Source organism: Felis catus, chromosome A3 (assembly GCF_018350175.1).
Source record: "Felis catus isolate Fca126 chromosome A3, F.catus_Fca126_mat1.0, whole genome shotgun sequence".
Taxonomy (NCBI): Eukaryota; Metazoa; Chordata; class Mammalia; order Carnivora; family Felidae; genus Felis; species Felis catus.
Genome location: NC_058370.1, coordinates 13,244,654 through 13,257,274, shown reverse-complemented (window position 1 = coordinate 13,257,274; position 12,621 = coordinate 13,244,654). Strand labels below are relative to the sequence as shown.

The window sequence follows — 12,621 nt, the reverse complement described above, 5'->3', positions numbered from 1 at the left end:
GCAGTCTGGTCTCATGTCAGTTATTTTTTCCATACCTCCTGCCTGAAGGGCACTGTTCCAGCCTGAAAAAGAAAGAGGGTACTTTCTTCCAAGCTTGGTCCCCTTTGGGCTGTCAGCTCAGGAAAGCCCAAGAGGACCCAGAGCCTGGGGGACCTGTCAGCTATGGGGGACTGGCACTCCTCAGCAGGGCCTCAGGGACCACCTGCACTTGGCCTGAGGGGCCTTTCGAGGGATTCGGGGCATCTCGAGGGATTCTTCATGCCGAGGGCCACAGCATATGCTGTCTCCTGGGGGCGCCAGATGGTGGGGATTTGGCTAGATTCCTTCTAGATCTGTGAGCCCGCTGACCCTTTCAGCGGCTCCAAAATGCAAAAGAGAAATGATAACTGTGCTTTGACATGACAGGAGCTGGAAAGCCGCGAGGAGCTTGGCAAAGAAGGAGCACGCTGTTGTTGCTGGTGCTTGACTGTATCCGTGATTCCAGCCTGTGTTAACGGCCATCCTGCTCAGCTGCCTGCTTCGTTCAATCTGACCACCGTAAAGGGTCCAGAATAGAAGGGTGGCTAAGAGATCAGGCCCTGGTCCTTCTGGGAGCCCCACTGCCTGGGCTCAGATCCCAGCTTCTCCACTTGCTAGTGGTGGCAACCTCTGGCAAATAATTTTAGTTCTCTGGGCCTCGATGTCCTCATCTGTGATATGGGAATATTGTCGCTGTAACAGCATTAAAGCACTTGGGATCAGCAACGCTGTTTGTCTGTGTATCAGAATGACAACAGCTAACTCTTACGCTGCACTTGCCAATGCCAGGAACTATTCTTTTCACATATTATGCTATTTGGTTTTTACAACCACCCCGTGCGGGAGGCACTATTCTCTCTGTTTCTTAAAACAAGCAAGGAGGGGAGCCTGCGTGGGTCAGTCAGTTGGGCATCCGACTCTTGATTTCAGCTCAGGTCATGATCTCACGGTTCATGAGTTTGAGCCCCGTGTCGGGCTCTGCGATGACAGCATGGAGCCTGCTGGGGATTCTCTCTCTCTCTTTCTCTCTCTGCCCTTTTATGCACGCACGTGCGCGTGCTCTCTCTCTCTCTCTCACACACACACACACACACACACACAATAAATAAACATTTTAAAATAAAATAAAATGACCATGGAAAGGAGGATTTAAACAACTCATTCAAGGTCATAAAGCAAGAAGTTGGCAGAATCAGGATTGAGACTTCGGCAGCCTGTCCCACAGTCCGTGTTCCTCCCATCAAGCTGTGCTTCCTGATGAGTGACACAGACTTAATCAAAGACTGGTAGAGTCTTGCCCTGGGGCAAGTGCTGTGCTCTACTCTGGAATACTAAAGAAAGCCGTGTATGCGGTGACTTAAAACAACCAGATGCTATCAGCTTCGTTAACGGACGATGATCAATGCATCTTTTCCCCCTGAAACACAGAGCATCCGTGTGGATGATTTGGGCTGCAAGCAACAGGTGACCCAACACTTGTTTTCAACGCACGATGATTTCAACAATTATTATTTACGTGAGAGTTCAGGTAGCTGCGGTTTGGGTAACACCGTGGCTCAGGGACATGGTTAAGGAATCTGGGTCTCTCCCACTTTCTGTTCTGGGATCTCTGGGACCTCAGGGTTGTCCACAGGCCAACACCCTTCTTGGCGACGGGAGGGCTGCCCACAGTTCCAGATGTGAAGAGTGTCTGAAAGAGAGGAGACCGGAGAGGTGGTCCGTTCTGGGGGGGTTTTCTTGGATCTCTGAAATCATTTGCCAGAATCTTCCGGAAGACTTCGCTCCGTGCTTCTCTCTGCTTCCCTCCACTTGCCTCTGCCATTTCCTCCCGCACGAAGGCCTGTCTGTCCCTCAGCACCACCCTGACAAACAATTTCTATAAGGGCTCATTTCAGTTGCAACTAGCAGGAAACCCAACCCAGGGTGACTGAAATGAAGATAGGTTTGTTTTTCCCGCATCCCCAGGAGCCCGGAGGCGCCCAGTGCAGAGGGCCAGTGTGCAGCAGGCACTCGTGTTCCAGGGACCGGGCTCTTTCTGTCGCCCTACTTGGCGTCCTCAGCGCCCTGGCTGTCGTCCACGGGCTCATCACCCTGGGACTCTGGAGCGGCGGCTTCTCCTCCAGGCAGGAAGGAGACGGGAGGGGGCGGGAGCGGCTCCTGCGACACGGAAGCGAGAGGCCGCTCCTGGGCATGCGCAGTCCGCTGTGGTTCATTGGCCGGAACGGGGGTCACGCGGCCCCGGAGCTGCAAGGACGTCTGGGAAAAGGGGTATGTAAGCCGCGCGTGGTGCCGCCTGGAACAGACGGGGTCCTGGCGGGTAGGAGGGCCGAGGGGACGCGTGGGAGGCGGCCGGCAGCACGTGCCACGCCCATCTTCGCCCCTCAGCTCAGCCTGCACCCCCACCATAAATCCGTACCCCCTTGCCCCAAGTCAGTAAAGTGAAAAAGACGCGGGGAAACAAGTATGTAGTGAACTCTCCCACGTGCGTCCTCTCGGCCATTCCCCCCAAGCTCGCTCAGGTGGTGTTGACCGCAGGTGTTTGTTGGGCAGGGAAACCGAGGCTCGGAGGGTAGTAATGAGGGCTTCAAGGTCATAGCTGGGCGTGGGAAGCCAGCGTGCCCTCCGCACAGGTGCATGCCCTCGCCTCCTCCGCCGTTCCTAGGGGTCAGCCTCTCTGCCCCCACCGCCCTGCCACCCTGCACGGCCCTTGGGTCAGGGGCAGTGCCTCCGAGGCCTCTGTGCTCCCACAGGGGGGCCGAGCACCCCCTTCATGCTGGCCTCCTGGTTGAGGAGAGGAGGGACCCCCGCGGGCAGCCTCTGAGCCCAGGAGCCCGAGATCGTGGCTTCTAACTGCGGTGAGAGCCTTCAGCCCTCAAGGAGGCACCGAGCTGCCGCGGACGCGAAAGCCAACACTGAACGTTCTTCTCCGCCTCCCCCCTCCCCTGAGTTCTGCTGGGGGCCGGTTCATGGGAAGTTGGTTCATTGGAACTGTCCCCGCCGCCCCGGTGAGAAATGGGACGTTGTACACTGTGTCCCCTGGAGAAAGTCTCCCATCTGTTCGCTCCGTGAGAATAATTACGTGGATAAATTACCCGCCTCCTCGTCCCTCCCCAGCCCGGGTGAGAGAGGGGGTGTGCTCGGGATGAAGGCTCCCGAGTGACCTTTGAGATGGGGGAGTGTGACTAAACCGGCTCCTGCATCAGCCATCTGCCCGGAGCTCGACCGCGGTATCGATTTTCTACTCGAGGGGCGGAAACCGGACGTTTATTTTGAAATCTGTTCCGTAATGAATCTGCGATTTGGGAAGGGTGCTTCTGCAATTATTAGCGTTGAACTTGATGTGACTTCCAGCAACAGAGAAAGTCACTGTCACTGGGTTTACTTTTACCTTTCATTGTCAAGAGGAAAGACCCCAGGCTGAGCGGTGCTTCCCACCAGAGCAGTGCATAAATCTCTCTCTGAACACCTCGGCTGCACATTGTGTCACGTGGAGTTTTCTCTACCTCGGGAAACCCTGGCTCCGAGGGTGGGGATATTGGGGAGGAGTCAGCTCTCCGCACTGACCAGAGGTAGTGCCTTGGGCAGTTCTCTTCCTCTTCCAGGGCCTCCAGGCTTCCTCTTCCAGGGCCTTCCAGGGCCTCTGGAATGGGAGGAGGAGATATAATTTCAATTGCCCCCATAGTAGGGAGAATAAGGTTCCCTCCCCCCCACCACCACCCCCCTAAGACATCTGTGCCCTCATCCTTGGAAACCAAAGATGCCAGGTTGCATGGCCAAGGAAAACGGAAGTTGCCGATGGAGTTAAGTGGCCCATCAGCTCAGCTTCAAAGGGAAGTGATCCTGGGTTATCTGGGTGGGCCAGTGTCAGCACGAGGGTGCCTGCAAGTGGACGAGGGAGGCAGAGGAGGGACAGCCAGAGAGATGGCAGCTTGAGGAGGGTTCCGCCCGGATGTCGCCGACTTTGGAAGAAAGAGGCCAGAAGCCAAGGAAGGCTGGTGGCCTCCAGAAGGTGGGAAATTGGAGGAACCAGAATCTCCCGCCCACGCTTCAGCTTCTGACCTTGCAGACCCATTTCGGACCCATGACTCCGAAGCCAGTCTTTGCAGAGCACTTGTCACATACCAGGCCGTTTGAGGAACTTATGCGTGGCTCACTGCATCTCGAGAGGAACCTGAAAGGCAGGGATTGCTGTTACCGCCACCGTTTGACAAACAAAGAAACTGAGGCCCAGAGGAAGAGCCGGGGGTCCAACCCTTCGGGTCGTCGTCCTATCCCCCGTTCTCTGTGCAGACAGTGGAAACTTCCTCAATCTTACAGAAGTGCTCTGCAAATATGGCGTCCAGTTAAGGTGGCCACCAGTCCCAGTGTGCCTGGAATTACCATTAATGGCACCCCTTCCTGCTCAGTGAGGATAAGGCTTGGGGGGTAAATCACACAGTCACAGCAGTGTGTTGAGCCCTGTCTCCCAGGGCTGACTCAAGCCTCAAGGAAGAGGGTGGAGGCGGATGAGTGAAGGAGTGCCAGCCAGGCTCAAGGAGCACATAAGGAAGTATGACTTGCCTCCGAGTCCCGGTTCTAGGGCCATTTTGTTGTCTGACGCTGGGGAGACGAGCCCACACAATCAGCCCCCAGCCCCGGGCTAGCCTTTCCTGTCTTTTTCTTCACTTACGGGCTTCTTTGAGGATCCCTAAGCACGATCGGGCACACACCTGGCTCAGGGACTTTACACTTATCCACACACATCACCTCCTCTCCTCCCAGAGCTCTGTGCGCAGACCTCAGCTTCTCAGAGAAGCCTTCCTGACCACTCTGTTGAAAATCGCAAATGACTCCTCCCCAAACCTAACTCCTTTGTTTCCTTTACTGTTCTGCATAAATCTGAATACCCATCTGACATATTATATATGTTACTTCTTCACCCTGTTTATACCCTGTCGGCCCCACTGCAATGCAAGGCCAGCGGTCTGTCCAGGGAAGGCCAGGGATTTGTCCTTTTTAAAAAATGATGCATCCCTGGTACTAGCAGCAGCATCTGCTGTAGAGTTGGCACGCGATGAATGAATGAATGAATGGATGAGCGGATGAATTCAGGCAAGAAATGATATCTTGGCATTGAATTCGTAGACTCGAGAAACAAATTAATTTGAGAGATATTGGAAGAAAACCTTCTCATACTCATTTCACATTCAGCAAACTTTTCCTTTGAACTTGCCGCATGTATTGTCCTGTTAAGAGATTATCCTAATATTATGTAAACTTTCATTTATTTTTTCCAAGACTGAAGGTTTCTACATTTCATTTAGCCGTGCATCTGGAATGCATTTTGATGTACATAATGAGATACGGAGCAGATTTAATATTTTTTATCTAGATCATTAGGCGCTCGCAAAATGTTCTGAATATCATTCATTGAATAATCTTTCTCCCCCCAAAAATGGAAATGTACTTTATCATGTCGCAAAGTCTTACGTTGATGCTGGTCTTTTCCCGAACTTTCTACTGAGCTCTGTGGCTCTGTTCCCAACCAGCTCCACGCTTCAGTTATTACAATTTGACGTGTGAGAGTCCCTGGTAGAGCTCACGCCATGATTTCTTTTTTTCAAAAAAAATTTTTATGACTCACCTTTCCAAATTCACGTTAGGCCATGTTCCTCATGGCAACCTTGTGGAACTTCATTTTTTTATAGATTGAAGAAAGAGGCAGTAAATACCCAGCCAGGATTAACTCCATCCAGGAATATACTATGCATCGCATTCTTTCTTTCTTTCCATAGTTTTACTCATATGGATCGCAGACACATGTTGTTGCATCTAAGTGCTGAATATCACTGCTGTGGAAAATTAGATTTGTTTCTGGTTTGGGTTTAACTGCTTGTTTTTATTTTTTATTTTATTTTATTTATTTATACTTTTTATTTTATTTACTTATTTATTTTAATATAATTTATTGTCAAGTTGGCTAACCTACAGTGTATGCAGTATGCTCTTGGTTTTGGGGCCAGATTCCCGCGGTTCATCGCTTACATACAACACCCAGTGCTCATCCCCACAAGTGCCCTCCTCAACGCCCATCACCCATTTTCCCCTCCCCCATCAACCCTCAGTCTGTTCTCTGTATTTAAGAGTCTCTGATGGTTTGCCGCCCTCCCTCTCTGTCTGTAACTGGTTTTTCCCATTCACTTCCCCCATGGTCTTCTGGTAAGTTTCTCAAGTTCCACACATGAGTGAAAACATATGACATCTGTCTTTCTCTGACTGACTTATTTCACTCAGCATAATACCTTCCAGTTCCATCCATGTTGCTGCAAATGGCAGGATTTCACTACTTGACAATGAGAAAGATTAACTGCTTATTTTTAATACAGAGGGCACGTTAATTTGGGAATCTGGATTTTGTTCCATCAACCTTTTTGTTATTCTCACATCAACATCAAATCTGGTAGAGCAATTTCCTCCTAAACTCCCTTCCCTTTTCAACAAATGTCTAGGTTTTCCTTACATGCTCTTCTCTTTATGGGAATGTTATCATTGACTCAGTCGGCTCCCTAAATATGTACTGATCTTGTAGCACGTTGGACTTCTGGACACGATTATAATCTCTGAAAGTTCTAGTTGATTCTTGGAGGTCTTCATTAAGTACGTGGTCTGCTGATGCTCTTTGTTCAAACACCGTCCTGTCTCTCACTGTTCACCCAAGGGTCTGGGTGTTAATCATGTGCTGTCCTTTGACGCTTTCTGGTCACTATCCTGGACGTGACTTGCACCCCTCTTTCTGTTCAGCAGGTCACACATTTACGTCTTGGCTCCACATCTTGATTGTAAGGGTCTCTGCTTCCGGCCCAGAGCTGCAGACTCCCGGTCAGTAACTACCGGCTCGATCAGGCCAAAGAGCAGAAGGAAGTCATGTGTGAGCTGGGGTCTTCCCATCGTGTACTGAAAGAGCTCGGAGTCCAGATGTCGTCCAAGGATTCTCCAAATAGTAGGCTGGGATTTGGCTGAGGGACTCGTCCTTAGGAACATCGAGCCTCATTCATACAAGACTCTCGGTGCCTCAGGTGATGTTCTAAGGACCTTACACAAGGTAATTCACATAATCCTCATATAAAGTGGGTACCATTGTTACACTCCTTTCTCGTATGAAGCTTCTAAGCACAGAGACCATTGGGTCACTTGTCCAAGGTAATGCAGTTAGAAAAACAATCGAGCCAGGATCTGAACCAGCGGAGTGTGTCTCCAGAGTTCATGCTCTAACCACCACACCCACCACCTAGGGGAGTGCAGCTTACGGAGAGTTTCTTATTGTTCCATTAGTACAAAGTGCTTGGGCAGCGTGCCAACTTTGACCTTTTGGGTGCCAGGCAGTTTCCGGTACACCGACAGAACCCGTCAATCTCTTCTAGTTTCCGTTTCGTTCTGCTCTCTCCGAAAATAGCCTGCATGACCTGGAAACCAAGGTCTCTCCATTCTCCAGGGCCCCACCTCTGAGCACTGGCCGAAGAAGACGTTGTGTAAATAGGGCGACGTGCCCCCACGGAACCCGGTCCCCCTATAATGTGGATGATCACATCCACAGGGCTCCGGGGTGAGGAAGAATGGCCGCCTCCTTGTTCACAGGGAGAAGATGTCCAGCAGAGGGATCCTGGCTGTGTCTGTAGACTCTCATTTCCTGCTGGTGGATAAACAGGTGGCAAATGGCCCGCCAAGGATGTGACCGCAGAGCAGGATGACCCCGCTGGCCACTGCAGTTCTCCTCACATTCCCAGCTGGAGTGATTTGAATAATGGTTCCGATTTCCTATTGTAGAGCACAGGAGATAGTCAGGACCTTGCTGGTTGACGCCTCCAGCATCGTGGCTTGCGGAACTGGGGGCGTCCAACATCTCCCTCCGGGTGCACAGGCATCGTGTCCAATGTGGTGACAGCCCATGATAGCCAGGTCTTTGTCCCCATAGGGGCCGGCGCTGATGGAGGCCAGCAGCCCTTTTATCAGTCTGCAGCTCCTAGGCAGCGAGCAGTTGGCCTGGACCATTATAGAGTCACAGAGAGGTCAGGATCTCCGAGATCAGATCCTTCCACCGCTGTTCCTATAGACAAACCAACGGCTCAAGATCACACAGTAAATCCGGGCCTGGGAAATTAGGGGGCGCTCTTCTTTTCTTGAGGCTCCCCCGACCTCTCCCTGGGAGTCCTTGCTGGCTGAAGGCATTAACTTCGCCTCCATGTATACATCGAAGCCAACGCTCCCCTGAGCTCCCATCCTGTGCATTTGGTGGCCCAGACATGCTAATGTAACCTCTCCAAATTGAGACTCATACCTCCCTCTCAATCTGTGTCTTCTCCATCTCGATCAATGGCCAGGCCATCCTTCCAGTTGCTCAGGACCCGCACCTGGGGGTCATCTTTACCACCTTCCTTTCTCTCCTAAGCCACAGCCAATCCATCGGGATGGTTGTATGGGCTCGATCTTTGGAAGACATCCCCACCGCTCCCCACCACCTCCACTGCTGCCCCCGGGTCCGAGCCACCGGGTCTCATACCTGGTTTCAGTGACGGCCTTCTCATTGCCTCTACCCTCCCGCCCTCGTCACCCCATCGAAGCAGTCTAGGTGATGCGCGATATCTCTGCTTAAAACCCTCTGTTGGTTTCTCATCTCATGAAATGGAAGAGAAATGAAGGAAGATGGAAAAAGAAAGCAGTGCACCAGGAACTGGCTCTGGAGTCTGCTTCATCCTTCTCTGGAGAAAAATGGGCAACTTTCTCCAGTGTCCAATGGTTAGAGTGGCTATTTTAGGAGGTCAAGGCGTCAGCGGCCCATGGGCTGCCCGCACCTCTCCTGCATTCCCTCCCTGACTCCCCACTGAGACCTGTCCTCCCTGATCCACCCTTCTGGGGCCCCAGCCTCAGGGTCTGCTCCCCCTGACTCTCACCCCCTTTCCTCCTTCCTCCATGGACCCATAGGTCCTCGTAGGCTGCTCCGCTGATGAACAGGTTCCCAGAGACGGCGGAAGCACTGGGAGCCTCCTTCTCAAGCTCCAGCTTCTGTCCGAAGCCCCAGATATTGACATTCTCTGTCAACTCAAACCCAGAAGATTCAAAAACATTGCCATCTTCCTACCCACCCCCAGTCCACTTCTCCTTCAGACTTGTCTGGTTCTGCCCAGCCATCCAGTCACTCACCAAGGCTCAAAGACATTGTGGTCATTGGGGTCATCTTTGGCTCCCCCCGGGTGTCGGTTAGAATGCTTTGGGCCACAGCTAACAGCAACTCCAACAATGATTCATAAAAAATAAGGGTATTTAGCAAAAGATCGGGCCGGGTAGCTGCAGGCATCACATGACCTTCTTGTGCTGCAGTCGGACCTAAAAGGGCAGTTCAGGGAGCATCTTTTTTGTGCCAGTCCTTTTTTTGTGCCAGTCCTTTACAGACCTTTTCCAGGGGCTCCGTCACACATCCTCTTGGGTCCCCTTGGCCACAGTGAGGTCACGGGCAGTGCTCACTGCAGGGGGGTCGGGAAGTATCGGGCACGGTGCTTGGGATAGTCAAGATTGGTTTTGACCCACCAAGGCCCACCCATTTTGCCTAGAAAATGCTCAGGGATTTGTTGGCAAGAAGGGTGGGGATGGCTGTTGGGTGGGAGACGCCACACTATCTTCTCACATCCCCAACATCCTGTCCTGGGTGCAGCTTTGCCATTTTCTTACCCCCTCCCCCCGCCCCCGCCCCACCAATGCCTCTGCCATGTCTGTTCCATTCCCGTTACTAGTGCTTTGACTCACGCGGCCCTGGCTCTCGCCCTGATAGAATATCTGCCTCTAACTATCATGCTGCCTCTGGTCAATCTTTTCTCTCCCAAAAGACCGACACCCTATCCGAGTACAATTCTAACTCTGTCACTCTGGCTCCTGACTATCTTTAGTGGCTTCCTATCTCCCAAGTTAGATAGAAACCTCCTCACATGGATAGTCAAGGCCTTCCACAATATGACTGCTGACAAAGTAAAATCAGCCCCGTTTGCAGTGAGACCTGGGAGGGGATCCAGGAAAGAGGAAAACAACCCTTCCGGCAGCTGGCAGCCAGCAGTTAGGTCATGACGGAGCCATATCAGCAGGCACAATGCTCACGGAATACAAACACGTTCAGAAAACGACCATGTGTGAGACGAGGCAGAGAGAGAGAGAGCACAGAAGTGATTGAACATGCCCCTCTCCTGCTAATGTGAGTGATGCCTGCCTCTTCACCACTGAGAACGCGAGCCCTGCTTTCACCTTTCTGCCTCTGAGATAAAAATATTTCAGCCACCCAGCCACCAAAGTGTCCCACCTGTTGACCCTGCCTCCTTAATCCCCTCGAGGAAGCGTTCAGCAGAAGCCCAAGCCGTGTAGAAGCACTTCCCCGTCCCTCTTACGGAGATGCTCCGGGCTTGCCGTGGGGGGCGGGGTCTCCTCTGGTGCAGCGGGCCGAACGAGTGGAACCATGTAGCTGAATCCCCAGTGGTCTTTGGTTGGCGGGATTCACATCGTGGTCCAACCTTCCAACTTCATCTTCATCTTCATCTTCATCTTCATCTTCATCTTCATCTTCAAAGGAGATCAAGACCTCCTTTACAAGTCAGAACTTTGTTTCCAGTTTCGCACAAAATTCTGACCAAGCCTCTCTGCATGCAGCTTTCATTTTTCAAGAGGTGCAGAGGACGGAGAGAACGTGTTGATTGCGTTCACTGACCATAGATAGGAATCGCCACGATCCAGATTATGAGAAACTCTACTGGTCACACAGCCCGGGACGGCAACAGAGGGCTTCTCAGGAAAAGAGGCCTGGAAGGGGAATCTTAAAAGACATACGCCAAGATCTACCGAACCAGTAACCTTAGCTCTAGGGTCTGAGGAGGCCCCTGGGGTGGCGACGCCGTGCAGATTGACAGGGAGGGTGGTGTTCCCTGTGAGTCAGAAGGTGGCTACTTCTGGAAGGAGGGTAGGGCTGGCACTGGGATGCGGCCATGGAGGGGCTTGGGGCAAAGTGCTGTTTCTAGACTTGGTCTGGGTCATAAGGATGTTATAAGGATGCATTTTTGTGTGTTTTTCGGTGACCATGTTTTTTTTTTTTAATTTAATGTTTATTTATTTTTGAGAGAGAGAAAGAGAGAGAGAGAGAGAGAGAGAGAGCGTGAACAGGGGAGGAGCAGAGAGATAGGGAGACACAAAATCCGAAGCAGGCTCCAGGCCCCGAGCTGTCAGCACAGAGCTGGACGTGCGGCTCTAACTCACCAACCACGAGATCATGACCTGAGCTGAAGTCGGTCGCTTAACCGACTGAGCCACCCAGGCGCCCCTTTCGGTGACCCTGTTTAATTTTCAAGTGAAAAGGTTAAAACGTGTAGCCTTGAACAGGTCCGGTTTCTGCAGACAAGGACAAAAGCAAGGAGCCCAGATAGGAGCCATTACGGCGAACCAGGAGGGGTGATGAATGGGACCTGAATCAAGGAGGCAGCAAGGAGTTGGGGGCTGAGGTCAGACACTGGACATTTTGGAAGGACCGACAAGATTCACTGCCACATTGGACCGAGCAGGAATGAGAGAAGAGAAGCAAAGTTATGCCACTGCCTCTCTCTTGGCCACAACCACACATCCTGCTGAACGTGGTGACCGACCAAAGGCGCCACCTTTGTATGGACGGGATGAAGGTTTCACACAAGTGTTTGAGAAGCCATCATTGCCTGCAGGGGGGTGTTGGTTGGTGATCCCTGTGAAGGAAAGGGTGCCTTTCTTCTGGAAGGATCTCATGCCTGTCACTGAGGCGCCTGGTCACACTGAGATGGACAGACATATGGACAGTCGCTGGAAGCCACGTAGCCCAGACACGTTAACCGACCGTGGGACGTTTGACGCAGACAGAGCTGCCAAACTAACCTGTCAGGTTTATATTGCCCTAGGAACTGGGGCATCACCCCCTCCCCGTCCCCGACCTACACATCTATCCTTCTCACTCCTGAAATTCGTGTGAAGCGGGGTGTCCTTTTTGTGGGAGCTCATTATCCGTTTGTGAAATCGAATAATCTGTCTTGTCTCCTTAAAAATGCCAAGCTCATAAAATAAGGGATCAAGGCACTTGAGTAATTTAAGGGGAAAGACGGTCACTAACCAAGTCTTTGACCTTTGTTTCAGTAGGCAAGCGAGGTAGGTGTCTTACCAAAGCCTGCTTTTTGGCCGTCGGAATCCTGTTTGACCACTTTTCTTACGATTTCTGACATGCGTAAGTTACCTTCTGCCCCTGCTAGCTATAGGGTTTCCCAGGCCTGCTCTCTGATATGTTTTACTGTCTTTAAGCCGACAGCTCCATGGACCGGGGGAGCTGTTAGAGTCTAGGCCCCTAAGCGGGTGTCCTGGTGTCCCGCTCAGAAGCAACCATCCATTGTGAGCCAGTGTCTTTGCAGGAAGGCTGCCTGCAGCTTTAAATGGGTCCCCCAACCTTGGGCACGGGCAAGGTGCAGCCCGCTGTGCTAGGAGTGAATTATGATGTCAGTATTCCAGAATCCCTAATGAATTCTCCTGAGCAAAGAACGCTGCTGCCCCACCTCCCCCACGCCACGTTTCTGGTTGATTCAT

At 51.9% G+C, this 12,621-nt stretch overlaps 1 long non-coding RNA gene across 1 annotated transcript; it reads right to left on the bottom strand.

Moving 5' to 3' along the window:
- Positions 1 to 3,260: 3,260 nt before the first annotated feature.
- Positions 3,261 to 12,521, bottom strand: LOC109497961. Its single transcript, XR_002154445.3, has 3 exons — positions 12,333 to 12,521; positions 4,078 to 4,189; positions 3,261 to 3,658 (listed from the first exon to the last, which is right to left on the bottom strand). It is a non-coding gene; the product is annotated as an uncharacterized LOC109497961 (long non-coding RNA).
- Between the last annotated feature and the right edge of the window lie 100 nt (positions 12,522 to 12,621).